Source organism: Morone saxatilis, unplaced genomic scaffold (assembly GCF_004916995.1).
Source record: "Morone saxatilis isolate NCDOM2014 unplaced genomic scaffold, NCSU_SB_2.0 Contig6, whole genome shotgun sequence".
Lineage (NCBI taxonomy): Eukaryota > Metazoa > Chordata > Actinopteri > Moronidae > Morone > Morone saxatilis.
In genome coordinates, this window is record NW_023340206.1 from 4,840,182 (window position 1) to 4,858,055 (window position 17,874).

The following is a 17,874-nucleotide window of genomic DNA, read 5'->3' on the forward strand; positions in this document are numbered from 1 at the left end:
TAACACTCTATTCGGAGAAAACTGTTTGATTCAGTACCGCGTCGTGTTGCAATTTTGCGACTTTGGGGCTTAAAGGGTTAAAATAACGTACAGTATTTGGTGTCAGCAGGGGTGGTGCCAGTGGTGGAGTTTGGGGGGGCATTCTCTTTTTTGGACTTTTTCGCCAGTTTTTTCGTATTTTGTGTCTAATTTTTCTCCAGCTGTCTTCATCATGCTGAAACTATGACACAACAAATTTTGAGGATGACTAATTTTAATTCCTGCCACCTTCCGATAATATTTTTAGGTTACATAACATAGGTAGGGTGGGAATTTGGCTCAAACAGCATTACTAATCTTGAAATCTATTCCTGTTAAACTATACTGCAGAAGAGTTCACAGAATTAATGTTTAGCTTTGTTATGTCCTTCGTTATGTCCATATACACTGATAACAATGATAGGGCGGGACCTATAGAGGGCGATATTTCCCCAGTAATGGAACTTTTGCTCCAATTTTCCTGTCCGATCAGAGAGACTGAGGGGAAATTACACAAAGTTATTTTAAATGTCTTAAAGATTCAGGGCTTTTCAGAAAACATTCGGGGCTACAAAAAGAAAGTAAATGAAAACAGTTAATGTCCTTGTCACTTCATACTGTACACACTTCCAACACAGATTGTACATGCTAAAAGGAGCATTCTATCTCACTGTGGTACTTCCTGATATATAAATAATTTCACACGTTTGCAGAACATATGTCCCCAGTTTGACAAGGCAAGACAAACTATGGACAGCAGAAGCACACCCACAGCCAAAATGCATTAACGTTGGACCACTTTCTGTGTGTATACTCTATTGTAAATTATCTATGATCCAGGTATTATAAATATTACAACCAACACAGTGAAAATAAGATATAATCATGAATGCATTAAAACAAATTGTACTCCAGGTTCCTGCAGGTTTGCGTTGACTTTACTTTTATTTGTCATATTTATCTAACACGTCATTATAAAACTATTCAGGTATCCAAACTTACTTTTCTTGCCCATCTGCATGCAAATGCAAATGTGATAGCCTACACTGGAGTTGATCCAATGGAATAATTGAATTGCATTAGCCTCACATGTGATTGAAATTATACAGCGAGCCTGGAGTAGAATTTCATCATGAGCTGTGGCTCATTCATCCAAAATCTTGCTCAGTGATGCAAATACTCTATCATTTAAACTCATTTATCCTAGCTTTAGGGTTTGCAATGGAGACAAATGTGATAGCTCTCCACCCCTCCTTCACAGACACACACACACACTCACAAAAATGTTAGGTGAGAAATAAACCAGGAAAGGAGAGGAATCCAGTGGAACGCATTCATTCATTACTCAAATAGACTTGTTGCTTTTAGCAACACAAAATTGGTGACATTTCATTTTACAACCTTCCAAGCGCTTTCTCCTCTCTTAGGTCTCGCTCATTCATCCTTTATTCCCCACATTCACGCAGAAATGTTCCAAATGAGGTGAAGGCGGCATATTCAGCAGGGCAGCTTCCAGGCTGAAACAAACTGGTGAAATATCAGCTTCTGTTTCATAAATGATGATCCATCATCGTCTATCTGTTCTGTCTTCCTTTTCATTCTTCCTTCCTCTCTGGTAGCTTGTGCCTCAGAAAGATGTTAATTGGAGCTTGGATCTTTGATCTTTGACTGGCTTTGGGAAATAATAATTCATCCTCATGATATTTAATATTTAAAATATTCAATAATTGATCTAGGGTTCGGCTCCAATAGCCACTTCCTTTATGGATCCAGTTCCCAGGTGGCCAAATACCCAAATTTATTAAGCTCTAAAGAATTTCTTTCTCATTTTATCTCTCCTTGCTCTATTTTAGTAATAGAGTAATGTGGAACCTATTTACATAGAAGCTTCTAATTTTCAGCAGGGGCTGATGGGCACTTTTACCAGTTAAAATGAGGAACATTGTTATTAGCTGTACCGAATGAACTTAATAAGGTAATGGCTAAAATAAGACTTTTGGATGGATCTGTATCCAGATCTGTATATCATGTCATATTCTCTCATATGAACATAAATATAAAATCAAAGATCCAGTATGTAATCTTCTGCATACTATCCACACACATACAATTCTATCACTTTGGATGGTACAGTATTTTTGTTGATCCAGCTGACTGTATCACGCTCATGTAAAATAAGAAGGCTGCACCTGTTCTTTTAATGTGTCAGATATAATTAAGTAACATCTCATATCTGATCTCATTTTCCGGTTAGAGCTACAGGTTGTGAACGTTAATTAGGCTGCCACTCTATTTCTGCCTTCTCAGTCAACAAAAGGTGATTACGGATTATTATACCGATTTCTAGTTATTTATAACTTCAGTTGCTTGCAAATGCTGAAGGCCAAAGCTAATTAGATTCGATAAGAGATTCAAAAAGGAGCTGGATTTGATCAAATGCAAGTGAACCCAAACCCCTCAATTGATTACATCTGACCTAGCAGGCTCAATGTCGTCTTCATTAGGACTACTTTTTCCATGAAATTTGCTCATTTACTTTTGAAGTTGGATGCCGCACCACGAGGTTCAGTGAATAGATTTAATTCTCAGAAGTAACAAATAGAAGGAGTGTTAGTTTCTGCTTGTGCATACGGTTAATCACACTTTCTGCGTACCGTGCTGAGAATGGCAACAATGGGACAACACCTACCCGTACAGTCGCGCAGCTTGCCAGAGGATGAGTCAGCGTTACAGTGTTACACCTCACCCGACGTCATGCTGGATGGCGGCTGAGAAAGAAGACAAACATACAGGGGCAGATGCAGATCTACGCCTGTTATGCTCGGCCAACGATAAATATGAAACATTACAGAGATTTAATGAGGCGGACTCGCCACCTCAACAAAGCTAAGGTGATGAAAGGCCAAACTGTTTTTCCAATGTGAGTTGTGTTTGTTTTTGATCATGGACCAGTCAGTGGAAAAGTTTCCTTAACGGCATAATCTGATCTCAGGATTAGCTATCTGTCTTTGCCAAAATAAAACAGATGGAATGAGAATGCCTCGCTTCGGGGAAGTAAAAGAGAAGGAGCGCATGCAATGTGGTGACTTCATAGCTGAAGAGATAGTGAGCGAGAGATATTCCTTGCTGAGTTTTGTTGTCATGTTGTTTTTTTATCCAGTTCATTTTTTATTTGTTGTTTGGATTGTTTTTCAGTTGCAGCCATTTATCAGTCCCTTGTTTTTTTTTCTTTATCTCACTTGCTTTAACTTATTTTTTATTGCTTTTATTTTCAGTGTTGCATGTGCAGCACAAAGGGTAGTTCCGTTATATCAGGTTGATGGTATTTTAAGTATAAAATACATATGATTGAGCCCGCAAATCTCTCTACTGGTGAGATTTTTCTATGCATTTTGAGCATGCGTTTCTTGATCCGCAGCCTTTTTTTTCCTTGTTCTGCAAAACACTTTAAGAAAACCTATCTTGTCTGTATCAGCACATCAAGCAGTCCTCCTGTGGGGCTTGTCAGACACCCGTCACAAACTGTGACTATGAATGGCATCGCGGTGACCCCGGCGTAGCTGTGGCACGGGCACACAAAAACCCATGCAAGCCTATTCTTTCACTGTGGTTCACAAGCGCACACACAAGCGACTTTTAACTTGACTGAACTTCGGAGCTGATGCACGCTGGGCTTAGTGACGTTTGACTTGATTACTATGGAGAGCTGCCAGCAGTGTTTGCTCTAGAAAGTTGCAGTTCTGACACCCGACCGCTTGCCATAGACTCTACACACACACATTCACGCAGAAGAAAAAAAAATGTATATACACACACAACACCTTCCCGTCCTTTCATATACTCGTTTGAGTTTTTTGAGCGCTCCCATTCCTGTGAGGGGAGTCACTCGGACAGTGTGTCTGATCTCAGTACGCTGCCTGGTGATTACACAGATAAAAGGGCAAGGCACAGCCTAAGAGGCGACACCAGGGGCTGGAAACAACACCCGACACTGATTTGCAGCAACATCAGCGGCGATGGAGACCGACAAGGGTGTTAAGTTCCATCGAGGGAGGTCAGGGTTATCATGGACGTGAAAGAAAAAGCCCTTGTTCGGCTGGGTTGACATGCTCGAGCTCATGTAAATCCGAAAAGGGAGAAGTTTTATCGTGTATCACAAGCATGGAGCGGTCAAGCTGCTTGTATTCACATGCACAATCAAATCATGGTATTGAATCTAAGATGGGAGGTTGTTTCAGTGCCTCTCATTCGGAATGCAACCCTTTGTCAACTTAACAAACACATTCAAATGTTGTTGGGAAATAGCTACAGCTGCAAAATTTCTAATAATTTTTTTTTTTGCAAGGATAATTGCAAGTCATTTGTGTCAGGAAACAGATATCACTTCAATAGTTTCATAATCAGATTATTTTTGAAAAAAAAAGTTGATTGCAGTCAACCCTGGATAATACCCTCGATCTGATTACAGCTATGCTTTCAGAGGTCACAATTACTTTCCTTAATTGCTTTGAGAGATTTAAGAGCGTTCAAAACAGATACCAAAGTTCCCCGTGGGTCTCTTTTTGAAGCACATCCACCGCATTCTTGACTGAAGGGCAGCCAGCCTTCTCCTGATGTGTGGAGCCGAGCCAAGTGCACGATTACTGTCCCCCCGATGAACGATAAACAGCAGCGATGGGAGGTTATTCAAATTGCATCGAGGGGCCGGAACTGCTGACAAGTAAAGCGTGCGGAGAGGAAGAGACAAATCGAGTCGGACATACCTAAGTGACTGGGCTCATTGTCGGAGTTGCCAGTCACCGGAGGTAATAATGTTAGTCTATTAATTTTAACCTGGACATCAACACATTCTGCATACTTATGTTAGATGACCAGAGTCTGATGGAAGAAGTCAGCTGATGACTTTGAGAAAAGGAGGATGATGCCAAGAAAGTGCAAAGGAAAAATCACTACATGTATTTGTACAGTTCAATCACATTCGATCTGTAATGTGTTGATAACACCAGCTCTGATTATTGAGAAATGAAACTGTACTGCCCCTCTAACTAACATACCTGTTCCTCTTCTCTCTATTCTCTGAGCAGGATTGGAAGGCTAACAGGCCAGCGGCACCTCCAGGCTACCTTTTCTCCTCACTGGACTGTCGGTTAGCTGCCGCTGCTGTGCTAAATAACCTCCAGTTCATCCAGAACTCTGCTGCTTACCCACCCACGCACACTCCCGTGACCTCCACTCACTCCCACAACAAAGTCCTTCTCATTCACAAAGCCCCTCCTAACTCACCGGTCTGCTCGACAGACTCTTTGACTTTTCCTGCTTTTATTAGCCTTGCTTATAAAGCTGATTTTGAACTGAGGACATTTTTAAGAAATTGGCTGCAGAAAACTACGCACTGGGACACCCTGGTGGCCTGGCCAGGCACCATTGTTGAATATTGTTCTCCATCCTCCTCATGTTGTCATTTCTCTCCTGTAGCTAATCTAATAAAGGCATGCAAAGCCCCAAAAAAGTATGAAAAAGAAAAGGAAATGATGCATAACTTCTGTTTGGCTTCTCAAGACTGCAGCTGGAAGAAAACATGGTTTATGCTCTGCATCATTGTTGACATTGCTGTTTACGCAGCATTACCCTCACAAATAAGTCTATTTCTGTAATTAGAGTTTTATAACAAGGAAGTTAGACCTATATAATGTCGCCATGTAGGATAAGTTACTGTACATTTTTGTGTTGGTGACCTTTTTGGCAAATAAATGGGATATATGTATTTGTCCATGCATAGACAATGTAACATGTAAAACATTAAATATTTCCCCTTTTTGTGTAATACCACTGCCTTATGGTGACTTATGTGTTTTATCACCATCAATAAATGTGCAAGCCCAATTTGAGGTAAATAGAAGGGTCACCACTTTCCTAATTTTATACATATTTGTTTCTAATAAGGTCAGAAAAATGAAAAAAATATGTAAAAACAAATTGTAAGTTTTGCAAATATCATTATTTTTTTCAGTCTGTGAGACCCCAAACAAGTCGATTTCAACCAGACACAAGGGTTAATAATGTTGTGAAATAAAGTTTGTTTGAAATAAAAATGTAAAAGCCCTGGGTTAGCTGGGAAAATAATCAATTAGTTAATCACAGGGTTTGCAACTGACCACTTAACCGAAGCTTTTTTTGCAAAAATTATGCAAGGAAGGAATCCGCAGAGCAGCTCTCCCCTAGCTGAAAGGGATACATGGATTGATTAGTGCCAGCTAGAAGCATCAACCTAAAATATAGCATGTTCTGTTTTCTATATTATTGTAGTGTAGTGTAGTGTGTTGTATCTACTGTTATACTATAACATGAATAAAAGCCCATGCAAAGGGTATTTACAGTGATGCTAATTTAAAATCAATACAGCAGTCAGTGAGGATGCGCTCCTCCAGCTGCAGTACCTGTGGTGCAGATAAGTGGTGAGAGCACATTTTCAAATGGACGGGGGGTAAACTTACTGATGCAGCATTTAGCCCTCGCTGCAAGACATAACATGCTTATCGCTGCGACTGAGGTGGGAAGCAGCTGCTGTGGGGGGGTAGGGGGGGCCAAAGGAGAGCTGCCACTCAAGGAATAAAAGATGTTACACAAGCCAGTGAGATTTAAATGAGAGGAGATGTACTGCCGCTGCCCCAGCTTTCAGATTATGCATGGAAAGCATTAACCTGGCTTTTAGCGTGCCACAATGGGGCCCTTAGCCTCTGTCAACCCACACACAGCTGAGTCCCGGTGACATCCACTGCTCTGCAAAGCACCCTCATCACCACATGCACAGCATAGCTTCAGACTCACAAGTGCACACTCAATCAGACAAGATGATGAATCAGAAACGAGTGTTAAAACCAAAGTTTCATCTTTTGCGACGATCATTGGCAAATTTGCCTCTAATATTGCATGATGTCAAGTAAGAATTTTGTAAGAAGCTTAACATACTTCAGAAATAAAGTAAAGTCAGTTGTTAAAGTAAGTTTCTCTTCTTGCCTATTAATTTATTCCAGCGTAAAGAAACGGGGAGCTTGCCCCCCGGGGACTTGATTTGTTCTTACATCAAGCTTGGATGGACACAATCAGTGGCAAGACAGCAGCACAGCTGAACTTCTGGAACAGCACTGACTGTGCGACCTATGAAAGGAGAAGAGTGAACAATGCATATGTGAGAGATCAAACTCTGGAACAGACCCTTTGCGCTTGTCTTTCCATGGAGATTCACGCCGCACAAAGGGCAGCTTTTATGTAAATTCACCCTTTTAATCAGCCAATGCAGTCCTGGCCCTGCATGCAGAATATACAAACTGTATACAGACTGTTGCTCAATGAACGGAGAGTTATTTCAAACTCACTGGGTTAGAAAAAATTACCACCACTTTGGTCCAGACTGAAATATCGACTTTTGGATCGATTGCCATGAAATTTTGTTTAGATACTCATGATGCCCAAAGGATGAATCCTAATGACAGGGTGGTAGTAGGCCATTGTGTTCACTTATTGGGTGAAATATCATCTCATCTAGTGAGTGGATTGGAATAAAATTTTGTATAGACATCCATGGTTCCCAGACATTTCATACTAACTTTGGTGAACCCCTGATTTTTCCTCTAGTGCTACCATCAGGCAAACATTTGTGGCATTAAGTGAAATATCTCAGCAACTGTGAGACTACTTTATGTCCCCTTCAGAATAAACTGTAACAAATGTATTGATCCACTAACATTCATAAAGATCTTTCAGATAGAATGAAGAATTGTATCCAGTACTTTAGTTTATTTACCAAATACTTAAAAAAACTAAAGATATTCCCATCAGCCCCAACTGTACCTTGGGATTAGCGCTAATTAGCTAATGTTAGCATGTTAACATGCCAAACTAAGATGGTTTACGCGGTAAATTGTAACTGTTTTGGCCAGGTCGCCCTTGGAAAATATACTTCTATCTCAAGGGACACCCTGGTTAAATAAAGGTAAAAATAAAAAACAAAAAAATACAAAAAATGTTAATCTAGCATTTTCATTGCAAGCATGTTGGCCTCTGGTGCCAAACTTTGTGTTTTATGAATGAATTTATATTTATCAAATGAAGTGAAAGCCTTTTCGCTGAATGAAATGAAATAAAAACACAGTGTAGGCCTACTGAATGCTTTAAAACATTCCACATTCAACATCTGCTCCACAAAAGAAGAGCTTGGGTGGTTCAGCTGGCATCTGAGAGAGACTTGAACCAAAAATCCACAACTGAGTAGAAGGACACTATTCTCAGGCGGTTCAGCACCAACACTTAATTAACTTAATAATTCCAGTATGTAGACTGTTTCAAATGATGTTCTAATTACATGCACAGCCCAGTTTGTGTGTGTGTGTGTGTGTGTGTGAGAGAGAGAAAGACACTTTGCAGCATGTTTTAAAACTGGAGCTGGGTTGGTTGTTGACAGCTAACTGGTATTATCAAGCATTTACATCACAGATGAGTTCTCCAACGGCAGCTTGTGCCCCCCCGGTCACATTAATGCCCCCCAATTAGATTTGTTCTGATGCCGACTCTGCAGACACACACCTTTTACACCGGGACCTGACCCAACCATATTAAGCCGGATATACATTGAACCCGTCTGACTCGGATCCCAGCTTGGGTCTTGGCGGAGTGGAACCATTAGGACCGGTATCTTGCAGTTCCATTTGCACCATGGGTGATACAACTGAATCTCTGAGAGTAACAGTGTTAGAAAAAATGCTTTTGCCTTCCTATCTAGACAAATACACAATATTTAATTAAGGTCCCAAAATAAATGTTCTTAAACAAGAGAACATTTGCTCATTCTTATGTTCCATTTCATTATATTTATAACCTCCTTTTGCTGGACAGTCACCTGGAAACCATTAATATCTATTCAGTCTCTGTGACACTGACGTGCGATACATTTTTTCAAATAACTTTTGCCTCCCATTCAGTGACCTATGCACACACACTGTCCCAATTATAGCTATGTGCGCAGCAATTATGCTCCAAGGCAAAACAGAAAGAGATTCACTAGTGGCTCATTTGCTTCGCGTTTTAAATGTTTGATAAATGCATCTATTACACCCTTCTCCCCAGTACCAATGACTCATTACCTGTGTCACACGTGTAACAAGACATTAACTCAGCTGTTTAGCGTAAATTGCCTTATCGATTTCCTCCCTTATTAAAGCCCCCCTCAAGTGACTTCATTATCATATTCAAATGTGGAAGCGCCGCTGAAATCAGCTCATCTAAGGAGTGATTATCTGCAGTGGTAACAGTCCCGAGCAAAATGGGCTTTGCAATGTGCAGCAGGAGAGTGAGCGCAGCTATGCACAGCTGCGGCTGTTTCAATTAGGGGGAACCTGTTGTTACCCATACTTCACCCTGCACACCGCTGATTTCCTGCTTTTCATGTAATTTCTAACTGGCAGTGACGTCACTGAAGAGGAATTTCAATGATTTATTCACCAACATGTTCAGTGGGTGCCTTTTGATTGTTATTTAACCGGGATAGGTTGACTGAACCAACTTAATATTCTGCATTAAATTTTCACTTTAAACGGCATACTATGCATGACTTGTCGGTTGCTGCATTTTTCTGTTTGGAAAAGGTCCATTGTGTAACATTTATTGGCAGAAATGGAATATAATATTCAGAGGTATGTCTTCACTAGTGTATAATCCCCTGAAAATAAGAATTGTTGTGTTTTCATTAAAGAGAAAGCAGGTCCTTATTAAACCGACATGTTTCTACAATAGCCCAGAACGGACAAACAAAACCCTGTCCCTTTCACGTGGTTCGCCAGCTTCACTTTCTTTTACATACTTGGAAGAGGAGTGCTGTTCAGTTGGTTGCAATATGCCACTTCACCACTAGATGTCACAAAATCCAACACAGAGGTCCTTTAAAGTGAGACTATGTAACCTTTGAGACACGATTTGTATTAGAAATGAAAAGTGGCAATGATAACCAATAAATTGTACCCTTCCACAAGTTCAGGGGTATTGCTGATACAACCTTTCTTGGTCTGGCATGACCAGTAGCTTATGACAGCTAATGTTAGCTTATCTTTGAAATGTCAGTTACACAGCAATATCGAACTACATTTTGCTGAGTGTGCTCACTGACTTTTAGCTATATTCCCCAAATCTTATGCTATTTTCTATCTAGTTGTAATATATAGTCAAATGAGGCAGTGAGGTGCCTCAATGTGGAGCACATCTGTGGTATTTTTTAAAGGCACTAGGGAGACATTAGCATCTCCCAATCCTCAGACCTTACTGTACGTAAGTGCTCTGGGTTTCAAATAATCAATTTTTTAATCAGAAAGTAGCTTCTCTCAAACTTCTGGCTTCTGAAGATATTATTTCAAACTGATCAAAGATTTAGAAAACCTTAAAAAAGAAAATCCTTAACACCACTTTAACCTTGGCCTGTCAGGGGAGCTCTCAGTGCTCATATGAAAGCTATTTTTCTCCCATTTCTTGCTGAACAAGGGCCACCAGACATGGATGGCTCATTTGGAGCCACTGTTTAATGCCTGCGCCTTGATGTGGTGGAAACTGTCAGCCAGCTGTCTTTTCTGAGCCATTTTATACGTGACATCCTTCAGCTCATTCCATAGCTCACAAACATACACAGTACATACGCCGTGCCGTTCTTAAACATTACAATGTGCATGATACGGCTGATCAAAGGCAGCGAGGAAGGCAGATAATGAAATATGGCAGGAGAAATCTGCTTACGAGACAAGTGTGACTTGCCTAAATGCCAATTCAGTTCGAAGTGAAGCAGCACAGAGTTAATTCTCATTACGGTAATTCATTTTTACTATAAGGCGATTAACAGTTGAGATAAGTAGTTGCAGAGGGTTTTTCAGCCTTGAATGCTGCACAGCATGTTTGGCCACTGTACCAATACAGACCCAAACTCAAATGCAGAATATAATACGCCCACGTATAGACCAATTCAGTATCTTGAATTGGACACACGTCAGCACATGAAAATGTTAGCTAGAGGTGAAATTCAGTCAAGTGGAACATCCTCTGTTAAAATTGAGGTCATGCCAGGGCAGCTAGAGATGCTTTGCTAACTACAAGGTTGCCAGTGTTTTTTTTCCTCTTTGCTTACACAACACATGAAAAGAAATCCAGACCCACCAGTATATTTGCCATATAGTCAGGAGCAACAAAGGTTTACCCAGCCTCCCGAAGGTCACGGGCTCCTATTGTTTTCCAAGATCCATTAAAAACAACCTCCAGAGATGTACCGCTGCACTGACAAACATAATCCATCATCTTAAATAAAAAGTTTTTTGTATTCATGTCTTGGCCACGAAGCCAATTAAAGTGATTCTCTAGAAAATCTCCCTTGGCGTAACCCTTCTAGACCTAAAGATGGCTGTTAAATTATACAATTTTTGTTTTTTTCTGTTGTTCGTGGCAAATTACATTAATATAAGCTGAGGAAGAGGCAAATTATAAACCTTTGACAGCCACCTTTCAAACCTACAGAGGGTTCAAGTGATCATCCCAAGTGAGACTCGATCTAGGTGTGTGTAATGAGGTCTTCACACTAGGTTACAGCAGAATCAGGCCAAACTTGTTACCTGGAACAAAGTAAAACACATGTGAGACACAGGTATTGTTGTTTGCTAATGCAGCAACGCCGCTAAGCGCTCTATTAAAGAATTTTAAAGCCTGTAACCCAGTCGTAATCCAAGAAAAATGATGTAGAAAACCTTTCAGGATGTGTTGAGAATGGGAGACAAATGTATATGCCAAGCACTCCCTCACTCTCCAACGTGCCATCTCCATGTCCCTCATAAACGTTTTATGTCGAGAGTAATGTTTCTGTAACCTTTTTTTTTTAGCATGAAGCACGTTAGAACATGGTTGTTTAAGACGTCATGTTCATCTCACAAAATCTTTCAGGCAACCCGGCGCCGTCACAGATGTTTTTTTCAGGGCAGGATGAGCATGTCTCGTTCATTTCCCATGTCCGCCTCTTCCAGGTGGTTCGGGGATTCAAACAGCAGCCTTAGAGCCACGATTTTGCCTCCTCAGTTACCAGGCTCCTTCCACCAGTTCTTTGAAACATTTATACACAATGTACATGAAATCCTCATTCGGTACTGTTAAAATATTTTTCACCTATGTAATGTCAGGGTTATTTGCACTTTTCTATTATTTACCTCTTTGAAGGTGGTCCTCGTGTATGGCGCTTTAGGATAAACCGAGTCACCTTGAAGCATTGCCAGAGGCCTGAAGCCTGCAGGGGCTCTCGTTAGGAGCTACAGCGAGGAATCCACATCAGGCGTCTTCTCTGACAAAAGCTGTCTCTCCTGCTGACTTCCATCCTCCTTCCACCTCACTATGCAGTGAGATATCACTGCATGCAAGCAGTATGGGGAAAGTAAAGTTTTCCACTGCACCCTTTGAGTTCCCTCCAAAAAAGAACCTACACAATGGCTAGTTTTAAAAGATTCAGGCTCACAATGACAGACCCAAAACACATTATTGCCCTTCTAATGTATGTGTATATTTTGCCATTCCTGAAGGCCATTTAGGAAATGTTTATACCTATCCTGAAAAGGGCAAGAAGCGATAATGATTTAAATATGGGGGTAATGGTATACATTTCCAAATACTCTCTCCTGGAAGGCAGTCATTTGTACACACAGAGAAATAGCTGAATTCAGGAGGTTGAGAGAGAATTATTAACCCTGCAAACTTTCTCACTTCTACAAAGGTGGCCAATTGCTGCGTTAAGAAGGTTTGAAAGACAGTGTCGGATTTAGAAAGTTCCGTAAATGTCCGATCCAGCCACCCCAGATAACGATTTCAGAAAGGTCTCCAAAGCTAATCAACGAGGACCTTTTGTAAAAACATACGAGTCCCTTAGAGGCACTCCATGTAGATTGTGTCAGTTGTTTTGCAAGCAACTTTGCCAAAAACATGTTATCGCACGTTAACTCAAACTTTTTTGCTGAATGGCCTTCACAGCATACACCAGAGATGACTGGGTACAGCCAACAGAAATGAGCACAGGCAGTTTGCAATAAGTACAGCGAGTATCTGTACACTGCAACTAGCCAGCATACAGTATGGGACTAAGTCACTAAGCATAACAGCACCAGAGATTTTCACATTTCCTCGGGAGAAATTCCAGTATGTTGAGCCCTCTAGCAATCTGTCAGCAGTAAAACTCAAGAGTCGTAGCTTAACTCAAGAGTCGTAGCTTTCTCAAAAACAAATGGAGTTCATGCAACTTCTCTATGCCACTGTCCAGATTCAATGTATGCTTACGCTAGCTGTCAGCCCACTGTTTTAAATTGTGTCAGCGATTAGTGCCGGGGTCTTGTTTTTGGCTATATACATTATTGATATTCGAAAGTACAGCTTCTCTAAACTGTAGCACTGTAGTAAAACTCCACATTCTGCTAGTCAAACATTAGTCTACACTTGTAAAGTATCATGTGGAATTTATGGCCCCAGGACTATGAGCCTACTAGTGCAGAATACCACTGAAATCCAACACTGAAATGTGCTTCTTTTCAAGAATGAGGTATATTCAGTTTGAGAGTGTGAACCATCACTACATCTTCATAAGTAAGACACTAGATATCAAATGAAATGTGACGCTTCAGAATTGCAAAGTCTCACTGCTATGTATTTCCATTTGCATATGCAGATGCAATTGAAATTACTTTGAGATAAACTCCTCTTGCTACCTTTTCCCTCACAAATTACTGCAAACTGCTCATGAGCAAGGCACTAAAGCACTCACTGCCCTTTTAGTAGCCAATAGGACAGACTGTGGTTTACTTTGGGTTTTGAACGTGTGCATCTTGCCACTGGAGAAGAGTGAAAGTGTATAAATGGTGATTTGTGTTTCCCTTAATGGCAAACATGCACATACATTAGCTTACTGTGTGTGTGTGTGGCCTACAAGATGTGATAAAAAATGACATATCATGTGATATTAAAGATCATATCCTTTATTCCCACTGAATAACAGGATGCATTCATAGAGAGTTTCACTGGAAAGACTTTTAAAGAAATATACTACTTTCTGTGGCCTCTGCCTTGTTCTGTACTAAGTGCACCAGCAAAGCTGCACCAAACATGAATAAATCTCAGATCTATGAGATCACATTTCCCACTTTTCTTAAACTTTTCAACTTTCTCTTCACATCTCAAATATGTATGAAACCAATTCTGCCTTTGCTGAGCCAGCTTTGACCTTTGCGCCTTTGATGGAAACCCGATTTTAACACATAGAGGAGACCTCCAGGTATTCGCTCTCTGGTGATCTGATTTGTAAAAAGGCTCTGCGCTCTGCTGCTCGCAGTTCAGGGAAGTCCTAATGAAATAATTTTTACATGACATTCCCAGACCTAGCCTAGCTAATTTAGACCTGTGTTCATCTTCTTTCACAGACAGTTATGTAACTACAGGTTTTAATATGTATGGCCGGTAACATGGTTTAAAACTGGACATCACTTATGTCATTGTTTTATCTACAATTTGTTCCGATTAAACTCCAATAAGTCATCCTGATGCAAGAATAAAAACATACCATTATAATGTTGAACATTGGCTTCATTTTCTTGTGTTTGATCGACATATATAAGTTTTATCCAACGGCCTCAAAGCCCTCCAAGTGAGGCTTTCCCAATCTTTTTTTAGCAATCCAACACCGGCCTCTGCTCCTGCTCATTCTAGTGGAACTAACAAGGACCAATGAGGACTCGCTCTACTTCACAATAGTCTGTACACCTCCTCTAAAGAGCCATGACACTCACTGTAACTGTCTCTGGCCCTCTCACTACACGGCGAAGGAGGCTTCATCTGCGGTGTGAAAAGTCTATTAGGAGCAGCAGCTACTTCGACTTAGGGCGGCTTTCAGTTTGGTTTAGCACTGGATTTCGAGCTCAATCCTCATGATTTAAAATGTTGCTGGTTTTCTTTCCTCCCCGCTAGTAAATTGCAGTTAATTGCATTCACCTTGCATCCCATATGTGCCTCATTAAGAGGCTGGAGCGAAAAACAATTTACGCGTTAGAAACCACTGTTACAGACGGTGAGGCGGACACAACAGCAGCCATATTGGAGGTCTTGAGCCTTCGGGCAAGAACAGCTGAGGGTCATAACTTGACTCCCAGCTCAGGCAAAACAGACTGCAGACAAAGCAGCCTTTCAGTGACAGTAATCCATCAGCATGATCAGAAAGTACACCCTTTTTTTTTCTGCCCTGAATTCACCAGCATTGACAGGAAAGCAGCCTTTCCACTCTGGTTGTTTATATTTAGACACTTCCTGCACACAGCAATCATCCATGCATCCATACTGGCACCAGATGTGGTTCCTTGCAGATTTTGGACATAAAAGAGCTTCAGTTCTGCTCTGTTCCCTGGTTAGCTTTACTGTTATATTCCTCACTGTTTTCTTTATGTTCTTCTCTGTGTTGCTCTAATCTCGGCTCTTCTCTGATACCGTGTGCTCTTGTGTGCTTTGCTCAGATTCCTGCTTTGGTCTGTGTTGTACCAATTTTCTCCAATCTTCACTCCACTCATTGTTGTGAGTGACAATTCGGTACAGTATTTCTTTTCTTTCAAGTTATACCCGATTGTGTTCTATAGGAGGAGGGGGGATAAACAACCCCAGTAACCTTCAGCGCACAACATTTTTGTGGTCAAACATTTGGCTGCAGGATGCTTCAACTCTTATCTGTTCAATGTGTGCAGCGCCATAAACAAAAGCTGCGCAGACTAAATGCATTAGTGTAAGAGAAGTCATAATACATAATCTAAAGCAGAGATTTTTTTTCTGCCAGTGCTTTGCTCCCAGAATGACCCCATTTAGGAATGGACTCAAAGCCATATTTAACTTCGGTTAAAAAACGTTTGTAGTTAGTTGGAGAATAGATTTAAGAGGTTTCTTAATCACAGAGTGTGCAAAGCCTTGGGGACACAAAGTAGATAACAGCACCATGCTGGGACATTTGGAAGTTTTTTTCTTTTAAATATTACAATATGAATCATCCATTTAACAGTCTTTTATTTCCTTTTTGTCCATTACCTGTCCATGAAGCGCCTCTCTGTCAGCACTCTACCCTACTTCTTTTAAAGATGTCTGAGTACCAAGGTGGCTTATCTCCTATGGTGCTGAATCACACATATACTGTAACTGCCAAAATAGAGGACGCACTTCGCTAACGTGTAGATATGATTCATGAAAGCAGATGAAGTGCGTTTTTCTGGCTCGCTCTCGGTCCACTCAACCCCTCTGAGGGCAAGGTAAGAACCGCTAAATAATGATCGCCCCCACTATCATGTGGTTTTTCTACGGTTTTCCCAGATGCAAGCGCTATCTCGCAAGATGACAGCGCTGTCATCCGCGGGGTGTGCATGGTCATTCACTAGTTAGATGAACATGAAAACCATATCAAACAAATGCCACAGCTGTCTAAACTGCCAGATCTGCACCCAATCGAAAACTCTAGGGAGGGGATTTGCCTGTTTTTGTCAGTATAGCACCCTGCCTCTTGTGTATAAAATTACTTGAAGCTTCACGGGAGCTGCTCATTAAAGCCAGCCTTGTGCAATCAGAGCAGCTGGAAGCCAAGTGCCTTGCTTATTGGCACTTTGAGAGGTCTATAAAGATGCACGTTAGTTTTAACCACACAAGGATTTGCAGTTATTTGTTCAAGCCACAAATGTTCAGCTCGCACAGCAGTCCTTCTTCATGCAACCCTGGGTCAAGCACCAAAAACACTAGCTCCTACACTTCCCACGATGCAGCCCGATAGCATCTTTTCATTAGTGTTTCAACCTTGACACAACCGGCGTGTAATGCAGGCTTTATATTTAAAAAATGTAGTCTCCAAGCTAGTCAAGATAATAACATCACAGGGGAGATGAGGGAGCTAATGTGGCTAGCAGGCTAACAACAGTAGGTTATTTGCAGAATCAATTCACGACTGGAAATAAAAATAGATTTTCTCCTTAAAGGTAACATGCAGACTTTTTGACCACTAGTAGCGCTGTGGAGCAATCTTTTTTTATGACTGGGTACCCGTTCGGTCTTGTGTATGCACGTGGGTCACATTATTCCAGGTGGTGGTAATGTGCCAAGAAATGCACTAACAAAAGGCAGGGAAGAAGAAGATTGCTAGCTAGTAAACATGGATGTAAGTTCAGCTAGCACTAATTGTAAACATAACCTGTGTTTGTCTCCGCAGGGCACCTTTAATTCCCCATTTAAATAAATGGGCAGCAAATTTCAAATTGATCACACCTCAAGAAATCAACCTCCATATCCACAGAACATATTATACAACTGGGTAGTGTTCTCCACTACGAGTAACCTGAACTTAATGTGTAAAATGAATGGAGTGTCCCATTAATTGTTTCAGTGGCTCAAAAGTCCACTTCGACCACCTCCCTATATGTGTGCAGTATGAAAAGAAACCACAGCACCACCTAGGCCGAATCCAAAAAGGCATATAAAAGTCTCGAACAAAGTGAAATCATGATCAATCAAGAAAAGCGTTTGATAGGTGAGAAGAGTGACTTTGCCCTTTTCTCAGGCAGACAATGTAGATTAAAGGTGGGGTGAGGTGAGCTGTGGATTTGTTACTGCACCAGGAGACACTTAATCATAGTGTTCATAATAGGAACCTCATTTAGTTGCCCCAGGCAATTTCTGGGCTCTGTTGCCTTAGAACAATAATACGTGAGCAAGGAGCCCCCTTTGAAGGTGACATTTGGAGAAAAAGGTTGCCGCAATGCCACCACAGACTTTGATAAATTATTTTTCATC